Raw genomic sequence first — 20,810 nt, forward strand, 5'->3', positions numbered from 1 at the left:
CTCCCCTCAACCTCCTTCGTTCCAGTGAGAACAAACCAAGTTTATTCAACCACTCCTCATAGCTAATGCCCTCCATACCAGGCAACATTCTGGAAAATCTCTTCTGCACCCTCTCTAAAGCCTCCACATCCTTCTGGTAGTGTGGCGACCAGAATTGAACACTATACTCCAAGTGTGGCCTAACTAAGGTTCTATACAGCTGCAACATGACTTGCCAATTCTTATACTCAATGCCCCGGCCAATGAAGGCAAGCATGCCGTCTGCCTTCTTGACTACCTTCTCCACCTGTGTTGCCCCTTTCAATGACCTGTGGACCTGTACTCCTAGATCTCTTTGACTTTCAATACTCTTGAGGGTTCTACCATTCACTGTATATTCCCTACCTGCATTAGATCTTCCAAAATGCATTACCTCACATTTGTCCGGATTAAACTCCATCTTCCATCTCTCCGCCCAAGTCTCCAATCAATCTAAATCCTGCTGTATCCTCTGACAGTCCTCATCGCTATCCGCAATTCCACCAACCTTTGTGTCGTCTGCAAACTTACTAATCAGACCAGTTACATTTTCCTCCAAATCATTTATATATACTACAAAGAGCAAAGGTCCCAGCACTGATCCCTGTGGAACACCACTGGTCACAGCCCTCCAATGAGAAAAGCATCCTTCTATTGCTACTCTCTGCCTTCTATGACCTAGCCAGTTCTGTATCCACCTTGCCAGCTCACCCCTGATCCCGTGTGACTTCACCTTTTGTACTAGTCTACCATGAGGGACCTTGTCAAAGGCCTTACTGAAGTCCATATAGACAACATCCACTGCCCTACCTGCATCAATCATCTTAGTGACCTCCTCGAAAAACTCTATCAAGTTAGTGAGACACGACCTCCCCTTCACAAAACCATGCTGCCGCTCACTAATACATCCATTTGCTTCCAAATGGGAGTAGATCCTGTCTTGAAGAATTCTCTCCAGTAATTTCCCTACCACTGAAGTAAGGCTCACCGGCCTGTAGTTCCCGGGATTATCCTTGCTACCCTTCTTAAACAGAGGAACAACATTGGCTATTCTCCAGTCCTCCGGGACATCCCCTGAAGACAGTGAGGATCCAAAGATTTCTGTCAAGGCCTCAGCAATTTCCTCTCCAGCCTCCTTCAGTATTCTGGGGTAGATCCCATCAGGCCCTGGGGACTTATCTACCTTAATATTTTTTAAGACACCCAACACCTCGTCTTTGTGGATCTCAATGTGATCCAGGCTTCTCCAGACTCAACATCTACCAATTTCTTCTCTTTGGTGAATACTGATGCAAAGTATTCATTTAGTACCTCGCCCATTTCCTCTGGCTCCACACATAGATTCCCTTGCCTATCCTTCAGTGGGCCAACCCTTTCCCTGGCTACCCTCTTGCTTTTTATGTACGTGTAAAAAGCCTTGGGATTTTCCTTAACCTTATTTGCCAATGACTTTTCATGACCCCTTCTAGCCCTCCTGACTCCTTGCTTAAGTTCCTTCCTACTTTCCTTATATGCCACACAGGCTTCGTCTGTTCCCAGCCTTTTAGCCCTGACAAATGCCTCCTTTTTCTTTTTGACGAGGCCTACAATATCACTCGTCATCCAAGGTTCCCGAAAATTGCCGTATTTATCTTTCTTCCTCACAGGAACATGCCTGTCCTGTATTCCTTTCAACTGACACTTGAAAGCCTCCCACATGTCAGATGTTGATTTGCCCTCAAACATCCACCCCCAATCTATGTTCTTCAGTTCCCGCCTAATATTGTTATAATTAGCCTTCCCCCAATTTAGCACATTCATCCTAGGATCACTCTTATCCTTGTCCACCAGTACTTTGAAACTTACTGAACTGTGGTCACTGTTACCGAAATGCTCCCCTACTGAAACATCTACCACCTGGCCGGGCTCATTCCCCAATACCAGGTCCAGCACCACCCCTTCCCTAGTTGGACTGTCTACATATTGTTTTAAGAAGCCCTCCTGGATGCTCCTTACAAACTCTGCCCCGTCTAAGCCCCTGGCACTAAGTGAGTCCCAATCAATATTGGGGAAGTTGAAGTCTCCCATCACCACAACCCTGTTGTTTTTACTCTTTTCCAAAATCTGTCTACCTATCTGCTCCTCTATCTCCCGCTGGCTGTTGGGAGGCCTGTAGTAAACCCCCAACATTGTGACTGCACCCTTCTTATTCCTGATCTCTACCCATATAGCCTCACTGCCCTCTGAGGTGTCCTCCCGCAGTACAGCTGTGATATTCTCCCGAACCAGTAGCGCAATCCGCCTCCCCTTTTACATCCCCCTCTATCGCGCCTGAAACATCTAAATCCTGGAACGTTTAGCTGCCAATCCTGCCCTTCCCTCAACCAGGTCTCTGTAATGGCAACAACATCATAGTTCCAAGTACTAATCCAAGCTCTAAGTTCATCTGCCTTACCCGTAATACTTCTTGCATTAAAACATATGCACTTCAGGCCACCAGACCCGCTGTGTTCAGCAACTTCTCCCTGTCTGCTCTGCCTCAGAGCCCCACTGTCCCTATTCCCTAGTTCTCCCTCAATGCTCTCACCTTCTGACCTATTGCTCCCGTGCCCACCCCCCTGCCATACTAGTTTAAACTCTCCCGTGTGACACTAGCAAACCTCGCGGCCAGGATATTTATGCCTCTCCGGTTTAGATGCAATTTCTCCTCGGGAAACGCTCTCCCATAATTGCCGGGAGAGGGCCCAGACTGGCGGTGGGGTGCTGGTCATCAGAATCCTCACCTCCTTCGAGGAATAGGCCTTGGAGGCAACTGGTGTAGCCGAGGACAAGGTGGTCACCAACACGGAGGCTGGGATACACCACAGAGGTGAGGAACCACCGGGCTCCACCCGAAGGACCTGTCAAAAGTGACTTCTGATTGCCTTACTGACTGACCCAACCCTCCCACTGACCACATGTCCATTCTCCCACAGGTCCTCCAGCCAATGAAGCCGGCCCATCCCGGCGGCCTCCTCTCCTGACTCCAAGGCGAGCACCTTGGAGGGGATCTCCGAGGATGCCACTGTTATAGTCGCAGCACAGCTGTCATCCCCACCCTCCACCAGCGCAGATACATACACCTCAGTGGGACAGGCTAGTGGGCAGGCTTTAGGAGCACAATCTGGTGATCACCGCACCACTGATGATGCACATCCGGTGGCAGCAGGAACCCCCAGGTGAAACAGCAGTGGGACAGCTGCTGGATCCCAGGATCCAGCTGGGTCCCAGCCTGATGCTGAGCCTTATTGTGGGTTATCCAGAGCTGTTGGAGACAATAAGGAGCGTTCGGCGATCAGCCGGAGAATCCACTTTCACGCCAGAATCGGGGCGGGGGAGGGGGGGGGGTGGGGGCTGCTGTTTTTGTGATGCTCTGCCCCCTCAAAAACTCTTCGAGTAGGCCGCACTCAGGACGTGACTGAGGCCCTCCCCCGATGGGCTGAGTCTCCGACAGCGTCGGTCGCGTGTGCTCACAACGTTCGGGGACCTTGCGTGGCGGCTGTGGACTGTGTCCAGCGCTGCCACATTCGGGGAGCGTGCCATTCCACTGGCAGGGGGGGCTTTGGCGGGGCTGTGGAGACTGGTGGGGGGTGGCGAGGGGGGTTGTAGGGGAGGGGGAGTTTTTGGCAGGCCGGTTCCGGGCACGGCCGGTGCTATGATGTACGGCGCGGCCGCAGCAGGCCGCCACCGTGCGCATGCGTGGCCACGGACCCAGCCATTCTGCGGCTGTATCCGCAGGTAAAGCCGGGGGCTTTACGCTACGTGGCTGCTTGCCCCCTACTGGGCGGAGGATTGCTGCGGAGACGGCGTCGACTTTCTGGTCGTAACACCAGACAGATCCTGCGGACATAGCCGCAGGTTCGGAGAATCCAGCCCTATGTATATTGTCTTATCTTTTAATAAAAAAACACGGTATTATTTTACCAATCGTTGTCACATGATTGACACTTTTACGACAAATAGAAAAATATAACATATATGGTAATGTTGACAAACTTGAAACAAATCAGCAAGGTTTGAAAGGAAACGCATAGTTCTGTTTCTGAAAATACAGGAAGGATTGCTTATCAGATGACAGACTTATTTTTGTATCCTGTTCAAGACGACAAAAGAGATGCATGATAATGGCCTCATGCCAAGTGACTAAATAGTTACGCTGCAAGCCTTTTGGATGTGCCAAATCCAAATCTGTGTCTGGTATGTCATAGAACGAATAGTTATTTGTCAATTATTTCCAGACTGAGCATGGAATAATAAGCTCACATAAACTTTGAACATCCTGTAGTAACTCAGCAGCCAAAGCTGTTGCGATAATAACCTCCTTTCTATCAGCACAGTGGAGCAATGAAAGTATCAAACATGGGCTATGTGATAGTGCATTCATGTTAATCCCTGATAGGACTTGCAGCTTCAAAATGCCTGCTGACATTCAAACCACAAAACACATTCTTCAGACATCTCAATCATACACATCATAAGCCAGAATAAACACTGAAGTAAATGCTGAAACAATGTCCATTGTTCATGATGGGTATTGTGTGCTCTCTTTTGTTTCATTTTCCAAGTTAGTTCATATGGTCTTCTCATATTTGATGCTGAGATAACTGGGTAATTTATATTGACATTGACTTATTGTATAGCAGTGTGATATATGCTGGTGTTGGTTCCTCGACATCAATCTTTTGACCAGGCCGCGTTTCTTCAAGGTTCCTTGCCATTCAATAATTCATTTTTCTTGTGCCACAGCCTGCTCTAGTCATTAAAATAAAGTTCTTAAAATTCAACAAGCTAAATTCTAGGGAGATTTTGAGGCCTCCTACATGGTGGAAAGATGGAGGTAGAACACTGAAAATGACAGGGTAGGATTTACAACTGCATTGCTGATGTCATTATGGCGACCAACATTCTTTCTCTGGGCATAATAATAATCTTCATTGTCACAAGTAGGCTTACATTAACTCTGCAATGTAGTTACTGTGAAGCCCCTAGTCGCCACATTCTGGCGCCTGTTCGGGTACACAGAGGGAGAATTCAGAATGTCCAAATTACCTAACAAGCACGTCTTTCGGGACTTGTGGGAGGAAAAATGAGCACCCGGAGGAAACCCACGCAGACACAGGGAGAACGTTCAGACTCCGCCCAGGTAGTGACCCAAGCCTGGAATTGAACCTGGGATACTGGAGCTTTGAAGCAACAGTGCCAAACACTGTGTTACCGTGCGGCAGCCGCAATGATAACACGGCGTTATGCCATTTCTCACCATTTTTGGGGCTCTACTACTAGCAGTCATGGTTTCAACTTTGCACTCTATTAACCAGCATCAACTGCTGCTGCACGAGGTCCCACTATCCCTAAAAAGCAGAGCACCCCAAAATACCATCTTCCTGCTCAGAGGCAGGCTGGACCATCCAATATTGTAGCAGTCAGGAGCAAGTTGCTTGCTTCGGTTTACTTCCACGGTCGTAATGCTATTGAGGGATGACGCTCAGAATGGATCATGCCTCCGTTGTGCCGATTAGTTGGCTGGTGGTGCACTCCATCAGCTGGATATCAGGAAAAAGCTGTGTCAAATCTTAAGTTTCGGAGACTATGTTATTAAGCAGATTCATTAGTTTCCTGCTGCCATTATACAAGCCATAGATTATTTCCAGCATTCATATTAAACTAAATTAAATTGGCACAAATCTAGGAACAGTATAATTTGCTGTTAAATTGATCTAAGAATTCCACAATTTACCAAGCCAATTATGTGGCAAAGAAATTATGATTAATTCAGTTATCCCATGAGACTTTCTGCAATATTTTTGATTACAGTGTTTAACCTTGGAAAATGTAATAAGTATCTGCACTCTCTAATTTATTGTTAACCAACATATTTAATCTGTACAGTCATGACTGGCTTGGTTTAATTTTTATCTGACTCCATAGCATAGCCTATTTCATATTCTGCGTTATTTGTGTTCAACAATTACGTATGCAGTATTGTTTTACAGCTTAGGAGAAAGTACTCCAATTGCCTGGACATCATAATAATTCCATATCTGGCAAGTCCCATAACAGATGTCAGTATGGTATTGAATTGGCTGATGGTCAAAAAATTGTAATTGCATTTTTAGACACAACTGTCAATTGTTATGATGTAGGTCACTTGTGCAAGCAGGTGGCAAGTGCAGTTGGCTGCACTGTGATTACAGAAAGAATCCAGGCAACCATGAATGAAGGACTTGGAGACATTATTGTAAATTAGTGGCTACTGTCAGGACTCAGACTCCAATAGCAGAATTGGTACAGAGGTTCAGGTTAGCTTTGACAAAGTTCAAGCTAGCTTTGATAAAGAGTCATGGCGGCACGGTAGCATAGTGGTTAGCACTGTTGCTTCACAGCGCCAGGGTCCAGGTTCGATTCCCAGCCGGCGTCACTGTCTGTGCGGAGCCTGCATGTTCTCCGCGTGGGTTTCCTCCAGGTGCTCCGGTTTACTCCCGAAAGACATGCTGTTAGGTGAATTGGACATTCTGAATTCTCTCTGTGTACCTGATGCACTATCAATTACAACGAGACAAGAGTAGAGAGTAATCAAGGCTTTATTAAGCAGAGATGTGTGTCCTCCTGCAGCTACTACCAGAAATGTGAGCAGCTCGGCGTGCACACACATTTATACTCCGCCTACTGGGCGGAGCCAGCAGGCAGGGATCTGTCCCCGTACCTGTAGTACAGGAGCCTTATCATATTACCTCTAATACAACTATTATACACACAGTGGTGACTACCACAGTACCCAAACAGGCGCCGGAGTGTGGCGACTAGGGGCTAATCACAGTAACTTCATTGCAGTGTTAATGTAAGCCTATTTGTGACAATAATAAAGATTATTATTATCCAGACTTGAAACATTAACTCTATCTTCTCTCTCCACTGATGCTGTCAGACCTGCTGAGATTGTCCAGTATTTTCTGTTTTAGTTTCTGTAATGACCTCCAATTGGCATTATTGGTTGGCCAATTGGAGTATGAGCTCCCTCAATGATAGCTCATTGAGGGGGCCCATATAAGCACCTGTGTAGGCTTTGTGAGGCAGTCTTAAGTTGACTGGAATGCTAGCAGCACTGTTTGGAGCTGCTCTTGTATATAAAGTTATTGCAAATAAATACTGATGTGGTGACAGAACCCCTGCCTCCTGTGGATTATTACAGTTTCAGATTCCAGCATCTGCAGTAATTTGCTTCTGTCTGGGTATATTTTAAGTTATTGAATGCACCTGACACTGGGGAACTGCAGGAGAAGCACCGAAGGCATGCAGGTGATATCTTGGCTGGAATGTAAACAGGCAGAGCCACCTGGGTGTGTAATATATCAAAATCAGTAGCCACTGGAATTACAAGAACATCCTGAGGAGACCTTCCAGAATTGCATCAATAAGATTTGGTACATGAGAAAGGACACCAAAAATTGAAATAAAGAAAGCATACAAACACTGCCACCTTCACCAGAAGATGTGCTGGTACGTGCAGTCATAGTCCCGCTGGTAGCCTATTCTTCTTGCCTTGCGCTACGTGGACAAGCCTATTCCTCTTGCTACTACGTAGGGCAGCACGGTAGCACAAGTGGATAGCAGTGTGGCTTCACAGCGCCTGGGTCCCAGGTTCATTTCTGCGTGTTCTCCCCGTGTCTACGTGGGTTTTCCTCCGGGTGCTCCGGTTTTCTCCCACAGTCCAAAGACGTGCAGCTTAGGTAGATTGGCCATGCTAAATTGCCCTTATTGTCCAAAAAGATTAGAAGGGGTTATTGGGTTATGGGGATAGGATGGAAGTGAGGGCTTAATGTGGGTCGGTGCAGACTCGATGGGCCGAATGGCCTCCTTCTGCACTGTATGTTCTGTGTTCTGCCAAACCTTTTCATGTCCAACACTCAAAGAATGTGGTGAGCAATGCTTAGGTCATTAACAAGCTCAATAGTTTATAATTAGTAATTTCAAAATGGCAGGCGGGCTATTGATTTCCACGCCCATTCGCTTTCTGTAATTTGGAAGATCAGCATGATGATGTCATATTGTCGCCATAACATCATCACGCCCCACTTTATGTTGGCGCAGAGAGAAGCGTGCCCAATTTGTGGCTGTAAAATCCAGCCCAGTGCTTCCAATATGTCTTTCTCTTTACTCCACCACGAATTCCCCCACTGTGATGGCCCATGGCCCTCAAACATGTCTGTCCCTTTTCCTGCACTTCTGCTCTCACCCTCACCCTCTCTTCCAGAACGACAAGAAGGGTTTCCCATCTTCTCCTCATGTTGCACTCCTCTAGTCTCCCCAATGAACAGATCATTCTCCATCATTTCTGCCGCCTCTAATGTAATGCCTCCAGGAAACAAATCAGCTTCTCCCCTTTCCTTTCAGCTTTTTGAAGGGATCATTCCATTTATAATGCCCAATCTTCAGTCGCTTGCAAAACTTACCCCAATTTCCATAATCATGAAAGCACAAGAGGTAAAATACCTAATCCTCTTCCCTCCCATTGTTATGCACCCCAAACACTCCTTCCAGGTGAAGCAGTATTTAGTTGTACTTCTTTCAATTTTGTACAGATATTCCCTGCTGACAGTGTGACTGCCTCTACATTGGAGAGATCAAATATAAAGGAACATCACTTTTCTACAATCATACAATCTGCAAGCAGGACTCTGAGCCTCCAGTCACTTGACATTTGAATTCTTTATTCCAATTCTCGTCTGATCTTAGTCTACACAGTTCGAATGAATCTCAAGCACTTTCTCTCATCTTTTGATTATGTACTTTACAGCTTTTGGGATACAACATTCCGTTCAACAATTTCAGATCAGAATCACTGCTTCCAGTTTTGGGTACACTGACTTCCATTTATACATCCTCCAGATCAATCTTCTGTTCCTTTACTTGCCCCATTACCACCTCCATTTGCTCATACCTGCACCCTTTTTTTCATACAATCTCCCCTGCCTTCTGCCTCGCACAGACCATCCTTTTGTTCCTTTTGCTTCTCCCCATTTCTGTGCTTAAAACGTGTTGCATCTCTACCATTTTAAGTTCTGATGAAATTTCATCAGCTTGAAACATGAACTGTTTCTCTTCCACAACTGCATGCCTGAGCTGCTGAGTATTTGCAGAATTTGATGTTTTTGTTTCAAATTTCAGCGTTCAAAGTATTTTCCTTTTCCTTCTTATGCCTTCTTCCCTCCCTCAGCAGAGACTTCTTGTGAGGCATGATAGAGTGAGTGCTCTGGTCAATAGATTTTGATGGAAGACATCTCCGAGTTGGCCTTCTCCTTGCATGCATGTTGTCTTTTGTGCCATATGCACCTCTCTCATTTCCTCTTCCTCGCATTCAATTCTATTGCCTGACAGGATTTGAAACAAGAAGCAGTGGATAACATTCCTGTGAAGTCTATATAATAACACCAAATAGTAAAGGCTTTCATTCTATAAATGATGTCCAGATCGTGTGTGATATTAATCATTTTATCTTCCATCTGAATACCAGATACTAGGAAGATCCCAAGTTGCTTCACCATGTACTATTGCTTCAAGTGATCCCTTCCAAGACTGATCAGTGCTTCTGGTTGATTATTGCTGATCAGGACTGTCCCCTGCAGATTTGGATGATGATTCCAATAAGGATTTTACAAAAGGCACCTACAGACTCAACAAGGCTCACAATACTCATACAGAAGACTTCAGAAATTCTCATGTTGCATTTTAGCTGGCTGGATAAAAATTGAAAGAGTTTTGCATTACTGCCCAGCAAGCATCGAAATAATTATAAAATGACAATGAAGAAACGCAACTGTAATTTCAGCAGTTAATTCCCAGTGGCAGTGCCTGCATGATCAGCATTGTTGGCAGCCTCTGCCTGCAAGGCACCACCTGTGATGTAAAACACAGAGGAGCTTGTTTAGCTACCCAACAGTAACAATCACCTTGAAGAAATAGTTGCTGAGAGCGAAGGTTACACTGTGAAAACACACACAAAACTAAGACTACCTGTAGTTTGTATTTCCCAATTTATCCACATTCTGTTGCTGCCTCAACCCCAGCCTCTGCCACTTCCACAGTTTCTCTTTCTTGCCTCCCAATAGCTGCAGTTTCTCCTTCGTCTGCACATTGTGATTTCTGCACAGCTGCTCCTCCCCCACTTGTATTTCTTTGTGGCTGGTTGCAGATCATTATTTATTTTGGAGAAGGCAATGTTAAAGGCATCTGTGAAAGGACTCAAGGCAAACTAACCTCATCACAAAGGCATGGGAGGACGCTGCCAGGGCAGTCAGTGCCTGAGCTGCTCAGAAAAGGACCACAATCTAGTGCAGGAAGAGGATGAATGCTCTCATCCACTTGCCAGGGTATGTCAACTTTTTCCTCATTCTCAACTCACATTCTCATGGGGTCACCAGACATTGCAGAGTAACAGTCCACAAGGATCACACACACTGCCAGTACAAGGGACATCGCCACTGATTCTCTCACGTGAACTTTTACATCTTCATCTCGTGTCACATTCCGCACAAGTCACATCTTCAGACGTTATATAGATCCACTCATCACAGAAGGAAGGTATGCTTATCATCTGTTTTGACATCCTGCTCACAATCTGTCCACCTGTCTTTACACAGGAAAAGATCACCCTCAACAAGAGGGAGAGATCCCAGACTGGAGCGGGTGCTAGAGCTCAGACCCCTCTTCACCTTTGAAAAGTAAGCAGCAGAGCCGGCTGGTGAAGACAGGGACCACTCCTGCATGAATGGTGAAATAGGTGTCTCCAAATAAGCTACAGAGTCCATCCAGTAGCCTTTGCCCAGGTACCGAAACTGTGGGTGCTCTTTAATGTAGGTGACTCTCCAGCCAATCATTAATTATCTCTCCTCTGTATTACAGCCAACAGCAAAATTAGGAGGAGACATACTGCCAGCCAGACCATCAGCTGCAACATCCAGAGTACCTCGGATAAGGATCCTGAAGATCCACTGTGTGTAGAGCATCACTGCGTTCACCTGCTCCCCCTACCAGTTCAGAGAGAAACATCTTGTGAGGACCTAGTTTTAGAGCAGATTCAGGGTCACCATCTAGTGAGCACAGCATGGATTTGTGCCCACAGCAGGTAGAGACTGTGACAGCCAGGGTCACAGACACTCAGAGGAATACTGATGTCCAGGCTCCTGCTGAGTCCTATTCCGAGGATGAGCGTCTGGAATCAATCCCCAGAAACATGTTGGAGCTCCAAAGACAAACAGCAGGGAGGGTTGTCAGAGGCCGTCAGCACGTTAGAACGGAGGATGGAGGAGTCTGTCCATGTTCTATCTATTGTCATGGCACCAACATGCCAGTGCATGGAGGTCACCATTGGAAGAATGTCTCTCAGTTATCCAGACGGCCCAGACTGCCCCCACTGTCACTCTGTCACTGTCCTTGCTGTTGTCTCTTAGTTACCCTGCCGGCCCTCACTGCCCCCACTGTCATTCTGTGAGTGTTCTTGCTGTTGTCCCTCAGTTGGAGGGGCTCAGACTGCCCTCACCACTGTCACTCTGCCATGGCGACCTTGGTTCAGCAGATTGTGCAGGATATTGTGCACACCATCACAATAGCCTTGAGTGGAATGCATCAGTGGCTATGCGAGAGGCGGACGGGCCATCTCGATCTCCCTCCAGGAGCCTGTTCTCCTCAAGGAGTCAGGGAGAAGCCCTCAGGCACCCACAGTGAGGAGGAGCATGAGCCAAATACCTCAGGCTAATCTACCCAGGACTCCGTTGAGCTGTCCAGCCACTCTAAGTCACCTCCACCTGTGAATCCAGTAACTCCAGCTGCTCAGGCCAAGGGTGCTACATTTGCCCCTGAGCAGGAGATCCAAAGCAAGCTGAGGCCAGAGGACACCCATCAAGTTCATCACAGACAACAGGACATATCAGTCAGCAGGCTGCCTCAACCTATGCTGCAGATGCTGGGGAAGCACCAGATGTAGCAGCAGGGTAAGAAATGTTGAAAGCACAATGGATGTTCACTCGCTGTATATATGTTATCGCAAATTCTCATCTATGTGAATGGACCTTCTAACTGACACAATGCTCTGAGGTCATACAAGTGTAAGAGGTGCGCAGCCTCCTCACTTCTCTGCCTCTGCCATCAAGGGGCTGGTTTAGCACAGCGGGCCAAACAGCTGGTTTGTAATGCAGAAGAAGGCCAGCAGCGCGGGTTCAATTCCCGTACCTGCCTCCCTGAACAGGCGCCGGAATGTGGCGACTAGGGGCTTTTCATAGTAACTTCATTGAAGCCTCCTTGTGACAATAAGCGATTATTATTATTATCATTGTTGTATGTGTATGGTGTCTCACACAGTGTCAGTATAGTACATTGCCTTTCTGTCTACTGCAATGAAATGAGCAAAGTTCTATCAACATTTAGTTTGATTTTTTTTATCCTACTGCTGCCCTGAAGACTGGTCAGTATGAAGCTTCTCGATATTCATGGCAACCTGCATTGGAGTCAGTCCAACTTGGTGCATCCTTCAATGTATTCCATGTACTGTCTGTCAGGCTTGAGTATGGGAATCTTAGGTGCTCATGGTGGCCTGTAGCGTGACATCATGACCTTGTGTACAGCTAGACATCACCCCAATAATAGTTTCCACTCTAAACCTGCACGATGCAGAGCTATGGACCTAGCTAGTACTTGACAACTCTTGAAATGTCTGCGAGATGGCAGCAATTATGCAGCATCAGAGGGATCTATCGAAGCTCATGATGCTGGACTATTAAATGCGAATTTGTCACTCTGGGCTTGAAGGTCTGGGCAGTGTGGCTTGATATGATTCCTGAGCCAGTTGTCTGATCAATGAACATGACTATCTGATTGTTACAATGCCATCTGTGTACTAGGTTTCCTTGTGTTTATCTGAAACTGCTGGAATGAAAATGAGAAGGCCTCATATATGATCAGAGCAAACTGCACAACATCTGATGTGTGTGCTGCATTATCAACAAAGTCACTAGGTGCCACAGATGCCAAGACGATGCTGGAGGGGAACTTGGCAAGTGGCAGAAAAAGGTTGGGTCATGAGTGCTTGTCAATGATCAGGCAATGGCGCTGTTGACACTTTGCGCACATAAAGGTGCCGTGATTTGGAGACTCAGATCCATGATTGAGAATGACAGATCACAGATCCCTGAAAAAACAATCTCATGAGGATGAGACAAGAACATTATTCTTGCATGAGTGATGGCCTGTGGAGAGATACCCCAGTCAGGATTCAGATCAGTCCTCAGATATTGTTGTGAGAACCAGGGATTGAGGTGTCTTTCAAAACTGCCATGACAGCACAGAGGACTGCTGTGCTGTTCCTGCCTCTTGAAGACAACTTCATCCAGGTAGAACTGGACACAATTGTGTGCCTTACTGAATAGGGCATCAGTAACTCTTGGATGCAATGGTTTTCCATAGAAGTTCCCAGCAGAGTGCTGGAAGGAGATAGTTGCAAAATAGTTCAGGGTGGTGATCATCTTAGATCCATGGCAATGGATGGCCTCCCAGGCCATGCCGCATCAGACCCTCCTGACGAATATGGCAGATATGAGCCATCACATGACTTGGTGAGCGAAGACATATACAACACTGTCTCTTGTTCTTCTGCAAGCATGAGTGGTATCTTTGGTACACTCTAGATCACGTCAAGCACCTTCATAGAAATGGTCCCTCTGCCTCAGCTTCTGGGTCTTTATGGGGCCTCACTGGCCCATGTTTCTCAGGATGAGGCTCTTCTCTTTGCTCTTCCTGGTGGCAAGGGGCTCTTCTTCTTCAAGTAGCAGCACAGTAGCACAGTGGTTAGCACTGTGGCTTCACAGCACCAGGCTCCCAGGTTTGATTCCCCGCTGGGCCACTGTTTGTGCGGAGTCTGCACGTTCTCCTTGTGCCTGCGTGGGCTTCCTCCGGGTGCTCCGGTTTTCTCCCACAGTCCAAAGATCCGCAGGTTAGGCGGATTGGCCGTGCTGAATTGCCCTTACTGTCCAAAAAGGTTAGGAGGTTATTGGGTTACAGGGATAGGGTGGAAGTGAGGGCATAAGTAGGTTGGTGCAGACTCGATGGGCTGAATGGCCTCCTTCTGCACTGTATGTTCTATGTTCTTCTCCTTTTCAGCTCCCTGAGAGCCATGAAAAAGGCAGCATTGCCTGCTGCCTTCATTGTGCACTCCTCAGCCTTCTGGGAGAATTGAACAGACATAATTGAATGTAACTGTGCAATGATTACCTTCCATCACCAAGCTAGGGAGTCATTGTGAAGATCTTCGTATACCCTCATTCCGATCGCGGGCCAGGCCATTGTGGGGGTCCTCTCCAGGGCCAGATACCCCCGTGCCCCCCTGAGCACTCCGCAGGTCGCCCGCAGAGCCAGGTCCTGCCGGTAAGGACCTTGTTTGATTTACGGCAGCGGGACTGGCCAAAAACGGGCGGCCACTCGGCCCATCGCGGAGCGGAGAATCGCCGGAGGGGGGTCACTGCCAATGGCCCCGGACCGGCGCGACGTGATTCCTGCCTGTGGTGGTATGTATTAGGGGTCATGTGGGACTGTGAAGCCGTGATGCTATTGGCTGACAGATCCCGGGTCCTGGTTGGCTGTTGACTCCTGGCTCCGCCCTGAAGGCGGAGTATAAGAACCCGAGCTTCTCCCCGCCGCTTCATTCTGTTGCTGAACTGCTGGGGACAAGTCTCGCTTAATAAAGCCTCATCGACTTCATCACTACTCGTCTCTCTCGTAAGTCATTGCGCGCTACAATTTATTAAGCGAGCTTAAAGGACTATGGAGCTCCGGATCGCCCCGGAATGCCTGAGGATCAGCCCCCACGCAGCGAACTCGGCAGCAGTATCACTCGCATCACTGAAGAGCATCTACGTTCGCCCCGTGAACCAGGTCTACGCGCGCTACCAACTCGCAACGAGACGGCAAAGTCCCGGAGAATCGTTAGAAGAATTCTACGCCGCGCTGCTAATTTTGGGACGGGGCTGCAGCTGCCCGCCGGTGAACGCGATCGAACACACGGACATGCTAATTCGCGATGCGTTTGTGGCAGGTATGAACTCTCCCCAAATCCGCCAAAGACTTTTAGAAAGAGAGTCGCTAGGACTCTCAGAGGCACGAGCCATTGCAGCTTCCCTAGATGTGGCCTTGCAAAACGCCCGCGCCTACGGCCCCGACCGCGCGGCAGCCCCTTGGGCTCCGTGGACCCCCGTCGCGACAAACCCACCCCGCCCTCCCTCACAGGCTTGCGCGGTTAAAGCGCCAGACCATCCCGGGGGGGCCCGCTGCTATTTCTGCGGGCAAGCGAAACACCCCCGGCAGAGCTGCCCGGCCCGCGCAGCTATTTGTAAAAGCTGCAGCAAGAAGGGCCATTACGTGGCTGTGTGCCGGTCCCAGGGGGTCGCCGCAATCCCCGGAGAAGAACGAGCCCAGCATAGCCCAAACGCTCCCCAACCCCCCCAGCGCCCCATGTGCGACCCGCGGGAGCCGCCATTTTGGGTCCCGGGCACCACGAGGGGAGGATGGGCGCCGCCATCTTGTGACCCCCCAGCCACGTGCGATTCATGGGGGCAGCCATTTTGTCCACCCCGACCACGTGTGATCCATGGGGGTGGCCATTTTGTCCACCCCCGGCCGCGTGCAATTCATGGACGCCGCCATCTTGGATGACAACAAAGGACCCCAGCATCGACGGCTCCCCGGGGTCCGAAGAAGACGCCGCGACACTACGACCACGACTGGCTTCGGTGACTCTGGATCAATCACGGCCCCGGACGCTCCAGACGACGACAACAACGATGCTGATCAACGGACACGAGACATCATGCTTGATCGACTCCGGGAGCACCGAAAGTTTCATTCACCCAGACACGGTAAGACGCTGTTTTCTGACCATCCATCCAAGTACGCAAAAGATTTCCCTAGCTGCAGGATCCCACTCCGTACAGATTAAAGGCTTCTGCATAGTGACCCTAACGGTGCAAGGGAGGGAGTTTAAAAACTACAGGCTCTACGTCCTTCCCCAACTCTGCGCGCCCACATTACTGGGATTAGATTTCCAGTGTAACCTGCAGAGCCTAACATTTCAATTCGGCGGCCCAATACCCCCACTCACTATCTGCGGCCTCGCAACTCTCAAGGTTGAACCGCCGTCCTTGTTTGCAAACCTCACCCCGGATTGCAAACCCGTCGCCACTAGGAGCAGACGGTACAGCGCCCAGGACCGGATATTTATTCGGTCTGAAGTCCAGCGGTTGCTGAAGGAAGGCATAATCCAGGCCAGCAATAGTCCCTGGAGAGCCCAGGTGATAGTAGTACCGGGGAGAAGCAAAGGATGGTCATAGACTATAGCCAGACCATCAACAGGTACACACAACTAGATGCGTACCCTCTCCCCCGCATATCCGACATGGTAAATCGGATTGACCAGTATAAAGTTTTCTCCACCGTGGATCTCAAGTCCGCCTACCACCAGCTCCCCATCCGCCCAGGTGACCGCAAGTACACAGCCTTCGAGGCAGACGGGCGCCTATACCACTTCCTAAGGGTCCCATTTGGTGTCACGAACGGGGTCTCGGTCTTCCAACGGGAGATGGACCGAATGGTTGACCAGCACGGGTTGTAGGCCACGTTCCCGTATCTCGACAACGTAACCATCTGCGGCCACGATCAGCAGGACCACGACGCCAACCTCCAAAAATTCCTCCAGACCGCTAACGCCTTGAACTTCACATACAACGAGGAAAAGTGCGTTTTTAGCACAAACCGGTTGGCCATCCTGGGATACGTAGTGCGCAATGGGATAATAGGCCCCGACCCCGAACGCATGCGCCCCCTTATGGAATTTCCCCTCCCCCACTGCTCCAAAGCCCTGAAACGTTGCCTGGGGTTCTTTTCATATTACGCCCAGTGGGTCCCCCAGTATGCAGACAAGGCCCGCCCGCTAATACAGACCACTACCTTCCCCCTGTCGACAGAGGCTCGCCAGGCCTTCAGCCGCATCAAAGCGGATATCGCAAAGGCCACGATGCGCGCCATCGACGAGTCCCTCCCCTTCCAGGTCGAGAGCGACGCATCCGACGTAGCCCTGGCGGCCACCCTTAACCAAGCGGGCAGACCCGTGGCCTTCTTCTCCCGAACCCTCCACGCCTCAGAAATCCGCCACTCCTCAGTGGAAAAGGAAGCCCAAGCCATAGTGGAAGCTGTGCGACATTGGAGGCATTACCTGGCCAGCAGGAGATTCACTCTCCTCACCGACCAACGGTCGGTAGCCTTCATGTTCGATAATGTACAGCGGGGCAAAATTAAAAATGACAAGATCTTAAGGTGGAGGATCGAGCTCTCCACCTTCAACTACGAGATCTTGTACCGTCCCGGAAAGCTGAACGAGCCGTCCGATGCCCTATCCCACGGCACATGTGCCAACGCACAAATAGACCGTCTCCAAACCCTCCACGAGGACCTCTGCCACCCGGGGGTCACTCGCTTCTACCATTTCATAAAGTCCCGCAACCTCCCCTACTCTGTGGAGGAGGCCCGTACAGTCACCAGAAACTGCCACATCTGTGTGGAGTGCAAACCACACTTTTTCAGGCTGGATAGAGCGCACCTGATCAAGGCTTCCCGCCCCTTTGAACGCCTCAGTCTGGATTTCAAAGGGCCCCTCCCCTCCACCAACCGCAACGCATACTTCCTGAACGTGGTGGACGAGTACTCCCGTTTTGCCTTCGCCATCCCCTGCCCCGACATGACAGCGGCCACAGTCATCAAAGCCCTTAGCACCATATTCACACTGTTCGGTTGCCCCGCATATATCCATAGCGACAGGGGGTCCTCCTTCATGAGTGACGAGCTGCGCCAGTTCCTGCTCAGCAAGGGCATAGCCTCGAGCAGGACGACCAGCTACAACTCCCGGGGGAACGGGCAAGTAGAGAGGGAGAACGGCACGGTCTGGAAGACCGTCCTACTGGCCCTACGGTCCAGGGATCTCCCAGTTTCCCGGTGGCAGGAGGTCCTCCCGGACGCTCTCCACTCCATCCGGTCGCTGCTGTGTACCACCACTAACCAAACGCCTCATGAGCGCCTCCTTGTCTTCCCCAGGAAGTCCTCCTCCGGAACGTCCCTGCCGACCTGGCTGGCGGCCCCAGGACCCAGCTTGCTCCGGAAACATGTGCAGGCGCACAAATCGGACCCGTTGGTCGAGAGGGTTCACCTTCTCCACGCGAACCCGCAGTACGCCTACGTGGTGTACCCCGACGGCCGACAGGACACGGTCTCCCTGCGGGACCTGGCGCCCGCCGGCAACACACACACCCCCCCGATACCGATTATCCCCTCCCTACCACAGGCGCACCCCGCGACCGCCCCCTTCCCGGGAGTATCGGTCCTCCTCCCGTGCCCGCCCAGGAGTGAAACAGGAACGAACACCGAAACGCTCCCGGAGATGACAACGCCTGAACAAGCACCTGCACCACCACCGGGGCTGAGGCGATCGACGAGGAAGACCAGACCGCCCGCTCGACTCGTGGCATCGGCGTGACACCAAGAATGTTGTTGGATTGTAACAAAAAAAAATTTTTTTTTCTTACTAATATTGTAAATAGTTTCACAAACCTTGTACATAGCCCAGTGTAGGGCTAAAACTGTAGTAACATGCCCGTAATTTTCCTCCCAGGACCAGCCTTGTAAACCCCTACCACCATGCGAACCACCACCCCGCCGGGTTCCTTTTTAACAAGGGGTGAATGTGGTGGTATGTATTAGGGGTCATGTGGGACTGTGAAGCCGTGATGCGATTGGCTGACAGATCCCGGGTCCTGGTTGGCTGTTGACTCCTGGCTCTGCCCTGAAGGCGGAGTATAAGAACCCGAGCTTCTCCCCGCCGCTTCATTCTGATGCTGAACTGCTGGGGACAAGTCTCGCTTAATAAAGCCTCATCGACTTCATCACTACTCGTCTCTCTCGTAAGTCATTGTGCGCTACACTGCCCCCGCCGAAAAACCCGCGCCGGAGAATCCGGCAGCCAGCGGCTGGGCGGCAGGACGGGATTCACGCCGCTCCCCGCCGATTCTCCGTCCCGGCGGGGGGTTGGAGAATCCCGCCCATGATACTGCATGCATGGTGGAATGAGAAAGCTTCAAAGGAAATTAAGCCGTATCTGCTCAGGAAATATGAGCTTAGTTGCGAGGATTGTGTCATCCTTTGGGGAACAAGAGTGGTCACCCCATAGCAGGAAGAGAATCACTGCTTGAAGAATTGCATAGCGCCCATTCGGGCGTGCCCAAGATGAAAATGCTGGCAAGACGTTATGTTTAGTGGCCTGACATCGATGCTGATGTAGAAATGGTTGTGAAACAATGTGACCAATTCCAGTTATACCAGAAGTTGCTAGCTACAGCTCTCTTAGATCCCTGGGAATGGGAAGTTGCTAGCTACAGCGCTCTTAGATCCCTGGGAATGGGAAGTTGCTAGCTACAGCGCTCTTAGATCCCTGGGAATGGGAAGTTGCTAGCTACAGCGCTCTTAGATCCCTGGGAATGGTTGGGCCGACCTTGGGCGACAGTTCATGTAGATTATGTTGGCCCATTCATGGGCGTCATGTTCCTTTTGCTGGTAGGCACCCATTCAAAATGGATGGAGATATTTGAAATGAAGTCTACGACTTTATACGCCACAGGTTGAGAAACCGCACCAATGTTTTGCCACCCATAGTGTACCAGAAGTACTTGTCTCAGACAGCAGAACAGCGTCCACAGGTGCGGAATTCCAACAGTTCATGAAGTTTAATGGAATCAAACATATTCAGACCACACGAGATCACCCCCTCATCGAATGGGTTGGCTGAACGCACAGTTCACACGTTCAAAACTGGTCTGAAGAAGCAGTCACCTGCGTCACTGGGAACCAAGATAGCACAGATCCTTTTCGTCTACAGAACCACCCCACATACCACTACTGGCATAGTCCCAGCTGAGCTGCTGATGGGTCATCGCCTGAGAACCAGGTTGAGCCTGGTAGTCCTGAATTTTGCGGGTAGGGTGGAGACAAGACAGAGTTGCCAAAAAAGGAACCATAATTCAGATAATATGGAAGGAGCATTAGAGATAAATGGTCCAGTTTCTGTGAAGAATTTTGGAAGTGGACCAAGTTATGTCCCAGGAGGTGTGGTGGCCAAAACAGGGCCACTCTCCTATGAAGTGAAAGTGCAGGACAAGGTTTTGAATAAGCGCATAGATCATTTGCAGAGACGGAAGCTGCCCAAGGACCAGTGTTACTGCCTGATCCCATTGTGCCAACAAGCAGTGTTGTTGTTTGTCCAAGGAGTGAAGCAGCCAGCCAACCGCAGGTCAAAGTGTTGCTCCCAGTGAAACCGAGAGAAGAGTGGAAAGTAATGCGCTGCTACCAAGAGAGAGTTACAGTGAAGCAGGTCCAAGCAAAGCTACCTCTCCAAAGAAACCTCAACCAGTTGAGCTATTTCAATCCCAGAAAAAGAGAAAGTCTCCTGACAGACTGAGTTTCTGATAAACTGTTAAAAATGTTTGGAAGTTGTATAAGTTATCAATATATTATGTACCAAGGAACTTAAAGGGGAAGCGATATAGTCGCTAACCCCTTTAAGCAGGCATCCATCGGAAGGGTCATGTGACCTGATTGACCAATGGGACGAGCGTGGGGATCTCAATGCAGCGTGCGGCCTTTTGCAGCCAGTTGTGATGCTAGTGCTGGAAATGAAGACATTGATTCGAGTG

Source organism: Scyliorhinus torazame, chromosome 6, assembly GCF_047496885.1.
Source record: "Scyliorhinus torazame isolate Kashiwa2021f chromosome 6, sScyTor2.1, whole genome shotgun sequence".
NCBI lineage: Eukaryota > Metazoa > Chordata > Chondrichthyes > Carcharhiniformes > Scyliorhinidae > Scyliorhinus > Scyliorhinus torazame.